This window comes from Tympanuchus pallidicinctus, unplaced genomic scaffold (genome assembly GCF_026119805.1).
Source record: "Tympanuchus pallidicinctus isolate F22 unplaced genomic scaffold, pur_lepc_1.0 scaffold5, whole genome shotgun sequence".
In the NCBI taxonomy this organism is placed as follows: Eukaryota; Metazoa; Chordata; class Aves; order Galliformes; family Phasianidae; genus Tympanuchus; species Tympanuchus pallidicinctus.
In genome coordinates this window covers 8,682,860-8,698,325 of record NW_026294769.1, presented here as the reverse complement: position 1 = coordinate 8,698,325, position 15,466 = coordinate 8,682,860, and the positions used below count along the sequence as shown (strand labels likewise).

The 15,466-nt window shown below is 36.6% G+C and overlaps 1 long non-coding RNA gene across 1 annotated transcript; it reads left to right on the top strand.

Moving 5' to 3' along the window:
* Positions 1 to 4,894: 4,894 nt before the first annotated feature.
* Positions 4,895 to 14,111, top strand: LOC128091390 (uncharacterized). The gene is made up of 3 exons (XR_008211386.1): positions 4,895 to 4,973; positions 10,625 to 10,772; positions 13,562 to 14,111. It is a non-coding gene; the product is annotated as an uncharacterized LOC128091390 (long non-coding RNA).
* Positions 14,112 to 15,466: the final 1,355 nt, after the last annotated feature.

Genomic DNA, 15,466 nt, shown 5'->3' with positions numbered 1-15,466 from the left:
AGTACCACTTTCAAAGATATTGGATTGCTTAGTTGCTCCAGGATTGCTTAGTAGATCCTGCTAGACTTGGGGTCCCAGAAGTAAAAGAGGGACAAAAATAGCAGCTGTAAAGTCTTTGCTTGTAAATTATGTTTGCTGGAGGTTCTTGCCACAACCATGCATAGAATTTAAATACAGAATCTAACACAGATGTTGTCTAAGATTGGTGGTCATTCCTGGTGACAACTACACTGCAACTCTGCTTCCCAGAGAGCTAGTTGTGTAATGCAGCAGGACTCTTGCCTTAAATTGTAACTTTGGGTCTTTTACATGCAAAATAAATAAGGTGATTAAAAAATCACTGTCTTATTGGTCTGAGGATAATATATATGCTTTAAAAAAAAACAGTTGTGTTCTCTGCTTACTACAAGTACCATTTGTTCATTACCAAACCCAGCAGCAGGAAAAATCTAAGCACTGTACTTTTCACTGCAGGTGGCTCCAGGAAGGTCATCACTATTGAACTCTAGTTTGAGTTCCTTTATCCAATCGAGCAGCCTCATGTGCATACTTCTTTGAGCATTTTCAGCAGATAATCTGAAGAAGGGAGAACCACAGGCATGTCAGCACTGCTGTCAGTGATTTAGAGCAACAAACACACCTGTGTTCCAGAAATATACACTGAGGTTAACAAGAAGCAGCCAAGTGTATGGATAAAGAGTGAAAGATAGACATCTATACGTACCTGTTCATGACATGAGCCAAGAATGATAGTGTGACTGTTTCACTACAGAACTAGAAGAAGGAAATTCAATGTTGTTACCTACTTTTGCTCATTTCTATGTTCATGAAAAAATGTTTAAACTTATTCCATTGTGCAAAGAGGGTACCAGCTCTCTCCCAGACATGCAATCCTTAAGTGGGCTGACTGACCAGATAGGCAATATGTTCCTCTGCTCTAGAAAACAGTCTTAGTCTGCCCTATCTGTATCTTGATTGGATTTACAAAGTGACTATGGAATGTTGAAACATTCAGGTCATTTCTGAGGTATCCAGGGACACTCATGGGCAACATTTCTGCTCCTTTTAATGCTGTTATCATCTTCAGTCCCATCCCGTGCCTGATCCTGCCCTGGATGTAGTTCTGTATCCTTTCAGTGATGTGCTACACAACACACTATTTAGCTGAACTTGGTGATCTTGCTTAGTACCAGTGTCTGAAGTGGTGATCAGCTGTCTCCAATAAAGCTCTGTAACTGCAGTCTTCCAGGTATTACAGGATTAGTTGGGCCTTATGTTAGACAGGAAGACTCCCAACTGTTTTGATTAATGGAAATTACTTGATGGCTGAACTTGCTGCCTTTGCTGTTTGCTAAATTTCATGGTACATGCCACCTTCAGAAGTAGGTAGTAAAAATGTTTGCATCATCTTTTGGAAACTCCAAGCTGTGAAGAGCAAATAGCTGAACAGGGAATGCTGGGCTGCGATGAATCATACATGACCTTGAGCTAAGCACAGATGCTGATGTGTTCAAATGATATTGATGAGATTTTCACTTTGAATGAGGCCCTGGATGTTTAGGTTACTCTGATGTATATTTGAGGGAATTTGCCATCTTTGTGAGGGCAGCTTCCCAGCATCCTGCTATAGGAATCCCTATATCTAAGCAACAAAAAGGGAATTTATTTAACATGCTCTTTCATTTCAATTGTCACATAAACCCTATTTTTGTACATATTTTGGTAGCTAGATGGATACCATTATGAATGTGAGGACTTTGCTCAATGTAATCAGTTTATTCATTGCTATTAAAATGAATGTTTTGCTTTAAGTAGCAGTAAGAAAGCATAGTTTTATGCAAAAATACTAAGTACATTGATTGTGTTTTCTCTTTTCTGTGCTTCCTTGGTATCTGTACTAAGCTCTTCTGTTTTATGTTCTAGATACCTTTCGAGAAATAAGAAATCAGTGGAAGCTGCAAAGGTAATGAGCAAGAAAATTGAGACAGGAAAAAATCCTGGAATGATTCCAGTCAGAGATTCATTTTCATTCCATTTTAGCTGTTCAGAACTTCAAAGTGCAGATATCATATAGTCTGCAGTTCTAATGTGAAAATTCAAGTTACAAGTTTCACCTCTGGTATTTGAGACAGTTTTTTTTTTTTTTTTTTTTTTTCCATTTGAAAATGCCTGTCTAAAATGCAAGAACAGTTTTGTTCAAAAGGATTCAGCTGCACTCCTTGCAAAGCAAACAAATGATTATAGTGGAAACTGTACTAAGTGGGAATACCAGCTAGCAAAGTTAGACTACTTTAGAAATAAACAAGGATGTAATAAATACTTTCTGATTTATCCTTTCCCTTTGTTGTATCCTTTCATGTTTGTGTTGGACGTATTACATTTCAATTTATTTTACGTTTCATGCCCAATTTATCTTCAGTCTATCCCTCTTTGAATTTTTTTGCTGAACATTCAGATTTCAATAGGAAATTTCATTTTGAAGGCATTTGTTGAGGTAGGAAGTTCCTGCTGAGATGCACTGCTACTTTACTATAGTTTTGTCATCTTAGTTCCAACTTCAGGCCACTCAAATTGGTGACATGGTGCTATGAATGCTGCCACAAAGAGCTCTCTGATATGTAAATGGCATTTCTCAGGGAAAAGATTATTCCAGCAGAAAAACACTATTCATCAGTTCTGAAGGAAAGAAGAAAAGAAGGAAACAACAACAAAAACTCAAAAACCAGCCATGAAAATTATGCAAGTTTGAAAAATTCATTAAATTACAGGTATATGTCCTGTGCAGTGTGGTTACTTCATTGAATTCTAAGGAAACAGGAGATTCTAGAGGAAGACATACATATCAAGTTTTGATTTTGGCAATGGGAAAAGTGTGGAGAGCCTTCTCCTAGCCAAGATTTCCACATTCTGCATTCTCAATTTTTTTTTTCTCTGGGTGGCCATATGCCTAATAATCTCCATTCAAGGATATCTCATGAATTCTCCTAGATGGTGTTTGAGTCTGGGATACTCTATGGTCTCCCAGTCACACTCTCCTGAGATCAGAGATGTTCGTTGTCTCAAGTCACATGTCTGTGCTACCAGACAGTTTAGCTTCACAGCTCCCTCTGGAGCTGTGCATGTCTGTTTATTTACATGCATATGTCCAGCCACAGGATCTCTTTAGGAGTGAATCCATTTTTTCTCTCCAGAAGAATACACAGCTGTGGTTCTAAGATACCTCCCAACCCACGGTAAGGATGAGCAAATTTGATGCTTGTTTCCTTCCCTTTGTAGTACTCCAGCCTTAACACAGAATAATGAGGCTTAGTGCCTCACTGTGTTTTATTGCAGGGCATGTCTAGTGGCTGGCATGTCCCTTCCAACCCAAGCCATTCTGTGATATTGTGTCCCCGGTTTCCTGTTGGAGAAAAACAATCCTGGTTGGGTACAGCAGATGTTCCACATTGATACTGCTAATAAAGTCTAGGACCATGGAGCAACAGGGAAGCCAAAAGAAAGGACAGACTGAATGCACAGTCAGCTTCCTAGAGAAGAAAAATCTTCTGAAATTGATACATTTCACATTGTACATATAGTTAAAACCTATGCCTGTAACCAGAAGCCATGGACAAATTCTATTACGTTGGTTATTCCAAACTATGGATTTATTGTTGTCCATCCTTTTGAAAATGTAGGACTTCAGGCTGGATGTTAGGAAATACTACTTCTCTGAAAGAGTGGTCAGGTGCTGGAATGGGCTGTCCAGAGAGGTGGTGGAGTCACTGATCCTGGAGGTGTTCAATGAACATTTGGAAGTTGTGTTAAGGGACATGGTTTAGTGAGAGCTATTGGTGATCGGGGGATGATTGGACTGGGTGATCCTGTAGGTCTTTTCCAATCTTGGAGATTCTACAATTCTATGATTCTGTGAAAAGGCCATGTTTTGAAGATCTTGAGCTGTGTACCTAGGGAAACAGATAACAGTGGTAACTGAAAGCCCTGCAAAACTTTGATCGAATCCACCACATAGCAAAGTTCTCACAAAGCTATGGATCTTGCAAGAATTAAAACATGGGTTTTAGACATGTACAAAAATAATATTTCAAGTGACTCATTACAGAGGCTCTTTATGTTTTATCTAATTGCAGGAACTATAATTTTATTCTTTAAGATGGGTTCAGAAAATATTTCTTACTGACAAAATTAAGATCTGAATTTTTCCTGAATATTTTTATCTGTCAAGCAGGTTCCATTATATAAGATTTGCTGCTTTCACTGTCATAGATAAGTTAGGCACTGCTTTAGGACTGGGGGAGGTAGGAAATGAAGAATTGTTATACAGATGACAGGACGATACATGTACAATAACCATCTTTAATGCATACTCCACTTTTTCAATTAATAAATAAGATAATATGTTCCTGTTGATTACACATTCTTTGCCTTGGATTCATCTCTCATAATAAGACTGTGTTATGTTCAAAAATATATGCCAACTTATAGAGGAAAAATTAAAAGACTTACCCAGTAAATCATATCTAATCAAGTATGGTTACCAACGTGCCTTCAAAAAGTTTTTGCTTAAGCATATTTTGCCCTTTTTCATTGTTTTACATCACGGAGAGATTGTATGGGTATTTCTCAGCCATTCCTTAGGTCTAGATCATGAAAGAGTGGCTTTATCATATAAAGAGTTTTGAAGATTTAGAAATATTTTTTAAGAGTTTCAAAACTTCATGTGAGGATTTCTCAACTTAACCTCTGCGTGGGAACTGTTGAGTCATGGCTTGAACACTGACTGATCACCTGAGGCAAGCACTAAGTCAGCCCTGGGAGCACAGGTGAAGGCAATTCTGTGTATCCAGAAGGGGTGGAGCCTGGCTGTACCTCTTAGACCCCATTTAAGGGCTGGCTGCCACTACAGAAGGTTCTCTTTCTGGAGATCCCTCCTCTGTGTAGTCTTTCCTGCAAACCTAGATCTTTGGATGTAGGTGAGCATTCCTTCCCTGTTTGTTTCTTTTTCCATTTCCACCACAATAATCATTCCACCCGTAACACCAACTGTAACAACCTTATAATAGTTTTGTGGGATACAGTAAGAAAGAATTATGTTTATTTTTTCTGGTAACAGAGCTATATAGATATATATTGTATATATGCTATGGATATATTAACTGCATGAAGCTAGGATATTTGGGCTGCAGTGACAAAAAGCAGCTATTTAAAATAAACAAGGAATCTTATTTTTCAAGGTAATAAAACCTCACAAATTTCTTAGACTTCTCTGATAACCAGTTTAATCAAATATATATCCTACAATGTGGCAGTGGAATTGCCAGGTCAGTGCCTGAATCAATGTTTGAAGACCAGGTGAGAAGGTGTGGCTAATCCAGGGAGCTGAGGTGCAAGCAATGCATCTGAGTGAGTGGAAGAGGTAGAGCCTGTGTCCATCCAATCCTCATTTAAGGATTAACAGCTCAGGGAGCAGTGTATTTTTTTGATGGAGATTGTATTCTTGAGCTATCACCACTTAGGGGAAAGGGTGAACTAACTTTTCTTCCTTGTCATCTTCCATTGCTCTGTAGTGCTTTTATCCCTCTAGAAGACACTGTCATCACCTTCTTTTGCTGCATAAGAGTAACATAGTGGTCATTCACTGATACATTTGGATGGTTCTGTTTGCACAAGTCTTATCAGAGTCCATGAGAGCACTAGTGGTAGGGCACAGAATTTCATAGCTAATGATGCTCCTAAATCCAGTTGCAGGTGCTTAGTTTAGCAGTTTCAATGAATGTGTTCAATGTTCAGCACTTTTGAAAATCAGGTCAGATAAGTGCCTGATTGTTGTGTACAGCAGCAATTGTTCTGCCAGGAAAGCTTCACCGATTTAGGTGAAGTTATATTTCCAGGAAATGTATTTGCTACTAATTGAACTCTTAGTTAAAAGCACTGTTCATTCTGTCATGGTTGTCAAGTCACTGGGCTAAGCCTTTACTTAACAAAAGAAAAACTCTACTGTTGGTGGGGATATATTTTCATAGAAGCATTTTTCAGTGGTAGGCATGACTTTTGCAAGGAAGTCACAGTGCAGAAAGCAACCAATTCATTATATAAGGGTGACTGCTTCATAGCAATTTGTTTTGTTCATTGAAATCTGAGCTGCACATCAGTATGCCAGATCAAACTCTAGGTACTTTTTACCTACCACTGTTACCAAAGCAAACATTTCTTCCTCGTTCTTTGGATGGGGATACCATGTTTTCTCCTGAAATTTTCATTTCCTGTGCCCCCTCTGTTTTCTGAAGTAATGTTTAGCAACATTTGGAACAGGAAATTCTCCCTGATGTTACATGAAATAAAAATGGTGTTAGTTTAGTGTGCGCATTCTCCTAGTTCCTAAATAGGGTCTTATTAACACAGAATGGGAGAGAATCCCACCTCCTGGGCAGCTTAGTATTAAATGTATTGGATCTGAAATGGTGGCTCTTCCAATATTTAAATAAATAACAATTAAAAATTGGTTTCATTGGTTTTGGAAGGCTTCCATTATTTCTTTAGATAACTGTATGAAGTAACACTGGCAACCAGTTTGATAGGAAGGACGCTCGAAGCCCCCACAAATTAATTCTGAAATACTAAGGAAAAATTCAGACAGATTAACTTGTTACAGGTACATGCAAATAAACATTCCAAATTCCTGGCTATTACTGTCAGACATCTAATGTTGCTTGTATTGGAACTGAGTAATTGCAGGGAGGGATCAGCCAGTTGTGCTCTGTATGCTAATTGCGCACAAACATTCAATATTACTGAAAATCATCTTTGCCATACCTTTTTTTTTTTTTTTATATCCTGCTTCTAGTTAACATTTAAAATCAGATTACAAAAAAAAAAAAAAAAAAAAGGCATGCATGAAATCTATTTCAAAGCTTGTTGATACATGCTAGGAATCATAGCTTCACTTTTTTTTTTTTTTTAGAAATACCAATTTGTTGACTCAAATGTAATATAGCACATGCTACACTTTCAGAGGGGTGAATTCCATCATCTTGGGACTTTTATATTTCTAGCTCAGAATATTCTGTGTATCTTTGTTAGATGCCTATCAATGGCAGGTACATTTTTACGTATTTATTCTGCACATATTTACTTAATTAGAAATAGGGTATATTTGTGATAGATTTTTGTATAATATTTGTAGTGCATGTGATCATCTACTCAGAATTATTTTTACATAGCTTAGCACATTTAACACAAGATCACATTTTTTGAAAAAAAAAATTCACAGTTGAAATCCTTTTATAAAAAATACTTACAGAATATAAAACAAGTATTTTACTCAAAAAGATCATTCTCTCATGCATTACACTTCTGCTAGGAACGTGGCAAACTATTACAAAATAAAGCACTGTCAAATACAGTAGTTAAGGAATTATTACCAGGAAAAAAAAATGCACAGGATTCTTCTTTTTTTTTATCTACAAAAGATTAAAGGAGAACTTCCTGTAAATCAGGACTGATTCTGATGAGGTGACATGATGCTTTTATTTCAATGGTTATAATCCATTTACCACCATATAAAGTTTTCAAATAGATATCTACTTTCATTAATGGTTTCAGATTTTCAGTGTTTTGGCCAACCAAACCTAGTAGAAAACTTCAAGATATGAAGACAAGTTATACTACAGTAGGTTACATAAAGTAATCAAAGATAAATTTTCAGGTTTTTGTTTATTGGGAAACAAGAAAAATAGGTTTAATAGTGTCATGAATCATTCATAGTTCATAGAATCATTTGGGTTGGAAGGGACTTTTGAAGTTCATCTAGTCCAACTCCCCTGCAATGAAAAAGGGACAGCTACAAATAGATCTGGTTGCTCAGTGCCCCATTCAGCCTGATCTCGAATGTCTTCTACTGTCTGTGTGATTTCTTCTTGCCCTCCAGTTTAACCAGCAGGTTCTGGTTCAGCCATGATGGACTCTTGCCTTCCTTTCTCAACTTCCTACACCTGGGAATGGAGACCTCTTATGTCCTAAGGAATCTTTCTTAAAGATCTGCCAGCTTTTCTCCTCTCCGCTGTCCTTGAGAGAAGATCCCCAGGGGATTTTGTTGCCTAACTCCCTGAAGAGCTGTCTCATTGTCATAAGATTTCAAGTGTGCTGCAGTGTTGCCAACATTGCAGGATACCAGGTTGAAGGCCCCTGCTAGCACCCTGTCCCTTTGACCTAGCTATGCCTTCCCACAACTTATCATGGGCAAGTTCTCTATTACCTCCCTTCCCCTTCAAACTCAGTTTAAAGTCCTGCCAATGAGCTCTGCCAGTTTTTCCCCACAGACTCTCTTCCCACTTAGAGAAAAGTGAAACACAACCCATCTGGTGCTGACAAACCCAGTGCAATGTAGGCCTTTTCATTGTCAACATTACTAATGTTTTGTCATTGGTACCAGCCAAGTGTTTACAGATTGGATCCTTCTGTTCGTTTCACTGTCCTTACCCAGTACAAGATGCAAAGAAAATGACCAGTGCCCTTGGTAATTTCATAGGCTACCATTTATTCAAACTATATGCTGAAAAAATACTTTGACATTTCGCACTCCAGAAAGCGTAGATAGGTACAAGAGAGTGGGTGGGAAAGAAAACTTGGTAAGGAACTTTCATTCTTCCTCCAAATTCCACAGGAAATGTTGCATTTGTGAAAGAGACGCCGATGTGTTTAATAGCCTTTAATAGTGAAATACATAGTCATTACTCACTAAGATAAGGTCTACTTCTCTTTACTGTAAGCTGTCCTAATAATTAATAACTTGTTTTCTCAAGGCAATGCTAATTTTTATGGGGAAAATGAAGAAAGGAAAAGAGGGAATTGAATGTCTCTAAGAGTTGTGCATATTTACCGTGTCTCTCTATTGTGAACATTAGGTAGAACTGAACAGTATAGTGTATATTCATATTTGTAGCACTAAAATGTGTTTTTTTTTTCAAAATTTTCTGGGTGAAGTAGTTTTTTGGTTCCCTCTTTTCAATTCAGAACAGAGTTGTTTTTTTCTCTGTGCAGTTTCTTATTAAAAATATTAAGTAACCCATCACATTTTACAAGGCCTTACATAACCAGGCATCCTTACGAGTGATTATAGAATGGGAAGGAAAAAAAAAATACAGAGGATGGCCAGATTTGATGCATTATATATTGAATATTCTACAAGATATTCAATGACCATTTTATTTGGAGGTATAGCAGGATAATACATTTAAAAATTTTGACATACCTGAGTTCATGTTGTTTCCAAGAAAAAGATTTCATGAGAGGAAGGGAATATTTTAGATATTACTATTGGAATGATCTTGTGGATCTTTTCCTCGTTTTAGTGGTTGTTGTTTTTCTTGGCCTGTGTATGCTGTGAAAAAATCTGTCATTTCCTGATGTGTGTGGGATACAAGTGACAGAACAGAGTTAGACAAGTCAGGTAGCAGCAAAAAAAAAAAAAAAAAAAAAAAGAGTTCTGGCATATTTCTCCTAGATGTGCCTAGAGTTGGGGAAAACAAGCTATTTAAAAATTAACTTCCTGTAACTTCATTCTGTGTGGGAAATGAGTTTCTGCAGTGTTTCTCTGTAACCAATAATATGATTCAATGCTCATGATTTCTTAAATTTCATTGATTTTTATTAGTATAACTTTTGAGCAACCAATAGTTCAACGTAGTATCTTGTATTCTAGCATTTAGATGACTTTTTATTTTTTTAACCAATAAATTCCAAGAGGAACAATCATGAGATCATATCGATATCAGTGTGAATACAGGAAGTAGTACTTCAGTTGTTCTCCTGCAACTCTGACACCCAGAGGTGTCCCTTAGATATGATTCCCGTCCACCCTTGTTTCCAGGCCATTTCACCTAGTCATTAGGTTGATCTTTGCTCTGATCAGTGCTTGGCCAGCCTTTTCTATTTCCTTACCCCGTTATTCCAAACTTGTTCCTCTCCAAACTTGGGCTGATGCTCTCCTGAGATAGTGCTCAGAGGAAGCCAGGCAGGGCATCCTTTGCTCTGAGTCCTTTATTCTGATTTCCATTTTACCCTATGCTCATCATGGCTTGTGAAGATGAGTTTCTGGTGGGCTGATGGCTTTTGGAGAGGGCTTTTGAGGTGCTGGTGCAGGAATTACTTGGCCCCCCCACTCTCCACTGTCCCTCTGTATTCCTCTGTGGGTGGGAAAATGAGTTTTATCATGTAACCTAACATTCCAGATTTGCATCAATATGTAGTGTTCCTTTTCCTCCAGAATGCAGGACAAACAGTAGACTTAATTTACACCTGAAATAGAAATATCCAGATGAAATTGTATTGGGCCTTTAGCACAATGAGGTAAGGTGTTTCAGAATAATCATCATCAAGTTGCTACACCGAATTTAATAATATTCTTACTATTTGAAAATGGAGCAAAAAAGGAAAAAAAAAAAATCTTGTTTCTTTAAATGCTTGTTTAAAGTAACAGAACAAAAACACCCATAAAAATTGCAATGTCTTTTCTTCTTGACTTGTCCAGCCCTTTTTCTTTTGAATTAGCTTCACAATGCTAAAAAAAAAAACACCACGCAAAACGCACCAACTTTTTCCTAAAGTGTATTCCCTTTTTATTTAGGTTGTGTTTCTGACCTATTTACAATGGTTTGGAATTCTGTAGTGACTCCAAATAAAAAGGATGACACACAGAGACAACAGTTCCTGGAGGACAGAAAGATGAGGTGGCAAATAAGAGACAAAAAGAGAATGTGAAAAAGAAGAGAATGGTAAGTCTTGCTCACACACCAGGGATATGACTGTAAACATTAAAAAAAAAAAGAAAAAGAAAAGCTTATTTCAAGAGTAGTAGTTAACACTGAAGTTAACATTTTAATTACTGTGGATTTGTAGTTATACTTTCTACTATATTTACTCTTTTCCCCACACTTCTCAGTCCCTCATCTATGCTTTCTTTTTTTATCTATTTTGAAAGTTTTTATTGTGTTTCAACGTTACCAGCAACTTGCTTTCTAACATCTTAAAACAGTTAAAAACAGCTATTGTGTAGACTACAGTATGATTCTGTAGAATACAGATAATGTAATCACTTTTATGAAGAAATTGTCCAGAGCTAATTGTCTTTTCAGTCAACAAAGTACAGGAACTAATATTGAATGAAATTACTGCACAACAACTCTGTTCTTTCCTGGCCAGATCTCCAAAAAGAATGGAAGTAAAGAAGTGTTATTTGTGTGCAAGAGGTGTCATCAGAGTACTGTTAAGGGCCCTAAACAAAGCTTTGTTTCTTATTCTTTTCAAAATGTTGCATCATATATCAAAGTGCAAAGGCAATTCCACTAAAAACCTTACAAATGCTCAGAGAAGATCAAGATTGGTGCCTTCTGAAGAGTACTCTAAGACATGACAAATTTATGTATTTAAAAAAAAAAAAACAACAATAGATATTGGGGTTCTTTGACACAGTAGAGGAGTGCTATATTGACATCGGACAGCAGTTACGTGCTCAGCTAGCTGAACTTTTTAAAGCGCAGTTGCAAGTGAAAAATAAACCTTTATCTGCTATATTTTCAGCTCAGTAGGTGTTTAAAACTCTTTACTGTCTGTAGCAGCACAACATCCATGTAAATTGCTGTCTTAGTGGGTTAGAATAGCTCACATTTCCTTCTCTGAAAAAAATACAGAGACAGTTTCAACATTTGAAACATCAGTTTTGCTTCAAATGTTTAGTATTTTTTGTTCGTTCAACTTACAGAGTTTAGATAGAAATCTGAACTGTGAATCTTATGCAATTATGTTTAGACCTGACTTTTTAAATATTTTTATACTCATATTGCATTTTCTTAGGTAATTAAAAGGTCCTGTGGGGAATTTCTACACTATTCAGATTTAACTGCTTTTCCTTCTTTATGTGAGATAATTACATTTTTTTTTCCTTTTAACTTTTAATGCTTTTCATTCAATTTCAAGTTTCTTCATGATCATTATCACCATAGTTAAGTGATGGAAGTGGTCATCTTAATAAATATCCAGTGTTAGATACAGTCCATCTAATCTATCTGTAATCCAAGGTGAAGCTTTTTTCTGACAGAATAATAATATACTGGCAATCCCTCCAAGGCCTTCATACATTCAGAAGTAAAACAAAACTTGCAAACAGATGCGCTGTAGAAGTTTTGCTGAGTGTAATGAAGATAATGATAGAATGAATTTTTCCTTCTTACAACTTGAAACATCCTTAATCCTTATACTCACAGTGAAATCATGCATGTATGTTTCTGGATGTGTCCTTGATAAAGTTTTCAGTATGCAAGAAGACTCAAGTTCCAACCTACAAATAGAAGTTTTGGTATATAAAATAATTATAATGAAAGATTTTGTTCAGGCATGATCACTTGCAGCTACCTTTCTTATTCAGCTTGTGACAAACCAAAATATATTTTCCTTCTGGGCAACAATATGGCCCTAGGCTTTATATGGAGAATAAAAGAACTTTTTGTTTTCAGCTTGGCAAATGTGTTATGTAAATGAATTTTGAGTGTTAACATATTCAACAGCATCTGAGGGCCAGCATGATAAATATGACAAGGGCAGTTCTTGCCTTCACACTTACCTTAGTTACCATGGTTTGCACGAAGATCTTACTAGCACAAGCCGTGTAGTACTCTGTTACGTGCAGTGAAGTTGAAGAAGTGCTACATATCACATTGTCATTTTGGCAGGGATCTAGTCCCCATCGAAACAGCTTGCTGTGATGCCATACAAACACCAAAAGCAATACAGGAGCTCATTCTCCCCCGTCTTATCAGTTGACATTTCTGACTTCAAAGAATAATGTCTAATTTAGGATGGTTCCAGCAGCAGAAAACTATTTTACTGTGAAGATTTTATCTTCATGATGGCTTTTCGACCAAGCCTAAAATCCTGATAGAATGGGCAACAGTACTCAGCACATCTACAGTGAAATTTGTTTGGGACCCCACTAAGCTATTAATAACAAAGCTTCAAATTACAAAAGGGAATAAATGATGAGAAATACTTACAAGAAATCAGTATACCTTTACTGTAGTCTCTTTATAACCCTTATTTAGATGTAGTAATTGTCAATAATTATGAAAGCACATCTACAAGTTCAAGTATTATAAAAGCTGTCTTGAACTGTTTAAATATTGAGTTTGCTAACATTCTTTTTTTTAAGTTAGTATAAATCAGAAAACTCTGTTGGTATCACTTCATTTATACTTGGATCGTTTTCTTTGTTACTATAAGATCCAAAAAAAGGCTGCAACTTCTTATAATTAAAATGGGTGTTCTTGTTTTAACTCTGACTTAGGGAGTAGATATTTGCTTTAAAAATATTACATCTACTCTGCTTAACTTGTGTTACATATGTATGATCATAGAAAAAATATGGTTCTAGTTAAGATTTTCGTTCTTCTTACTATCTTTCTGACAGCAATTTTAGAAATTAGAGAACTTATAACCTCAATTCTAAATGTTTCTTATGGTGTTTTCAGAAAAAAAAATGAAATTTTCATAGAAATCTTTTCACTTCCAGGATTTTTCCTCCAAAGAAATCTAATTCTAGAGATAAAAGAATGAAATTCACAGACTTAGTGTACCAGAACCAACAAAAGAAATAATCCCAAGGTCTGAACACATGGAAGACAACTAGAAGGAAATAAATCTTGTTTTTAACATAATACAAACACGAAAAGAAAGAAGAATGGGCTCCAATCAAAAAAGGCTGCACCATGTAACTGATGGCCATCTCTGCAAACTGTATTTCATTATTCCCCATGAAAGCTTCCTCTGATTAAGTATTGGTTGGAGTCTTCAGCACTGGCTTAATAGCACTGTAGTGAATAATATACATAACATATGTAAAAGCTGATTCAATACAAAGCCATTTAAGGACTCATTTTTGAAATTCCTCAAGGCAGTAAGATGGTCACTGACTTCATAATGGATTGTCCTGCGCTCATCAACAAGCAAAGATTACTCAGCCAGATATAGGCCTTGGGATATCTGTATAACAAAAACTGAATAAAATTCCATATGTAAAAGAATATCAGAATTGATTCTTCAGATCTATAATGGAAATGAAACTCTTTCTTGAAGGTTTGCTAGCTTAACAATTTTGCCACTCCTTATTTCTTTAACTGTAGTGCACAAATGTTTTGTATTATTATTATTTTACTGTTCTGTCTTTTTTCTGGGTCATGCATTTCATTATTTCCCAGCATTTTAGCTCATTTCTGCCTGCTGTACTTATGTAAGGAAATAAAACTTGTGCCACACATCAAGGGCAGAACTGAATGAATCCTTTCTCTAGTTATGACTAGAGGATTCCCATAATCAAAACACTTGTGGCTATTTTAGCATCTGCATCCATCCCAGCTCCTACACAAGGGCAAAGTAAATCATATTATACAAGAGCAACAAAATAAATTCTTTGAGTTAAGGGCATATGACTCTTACCAGAAGTATAGCCTGAAGCAGAATAATGTTCACACATTCCTGGGACACACAGAATCTAAAAGAGACAAAGCAGGCAAGAGGAAAAAACAACAGTGTCAACAAAATGAATACCTTCAGGGAAAATAGGAAAGTTTGTGTATCTTCCAGTTTCTGAGTGGGCTTGAGCATGTGGACCAGTAGCACGAGCTGTCATGGGACCAGAAGGAGAAATCATGACTGTCAAATTTTATCTGCTCAGTTGGTAAGTCTGTATTCGTAAGAGAAGAGACCCAGACGTATCACAGCAGATCTTCCTTAATATCCAGGAATACTAAATGTTATTTGGCCTGTTCATACCTGCAGTGTGTACTTGTTCTTTAGTTGCATGTCTGTGGCAGTGTGCAGTTGTTCTGAGCCAGTGAAGGGCAGAGGCTTGTTAACAAGCAAAAATAACAGTGATGTAAATCTGCCTCCAGGCCAGACTGATTGTGGGGCAGAAGCTTGTCATGCTGCTTCATAACAACACCAATCAGCTTCAGCATAAACACGGATGAGAATTTTATGTTTAGAAGAGGTTTAATAGGTAGCTCGCTCTCTGCTGTAGCCACTACATCTGTTCTTCTAGATTAGTCTAAAGATAACAGCTAGGAAGAAAAGCACATTATTATTTTCACCTTGAACAAATTCTTGTCGCAGCAAAAAGTGATTGTCACATCAATCTGCATATCAGTGACCTTTTGCATCTACAGTTGGTTATCTTGTCAGGTAATTGGATCTCCATGGACACTACTACTCGTAATACATGTGATACAGTTTTTCCCGAAGGATATAGAAACTAGCTGGAAAAAGCATTTACTGAGATCAGGCTTATGTATGTAAACCGAAAAAGGCTTGCTCAGAAAAGAATTAGACTTTCTACCAGTAGTTTATCCTCCAAAAAGAAGCACAATTCCTGACCATGACAGCTGTTAATAATAGATAGTTGAAAAGCAAACTGAAATGA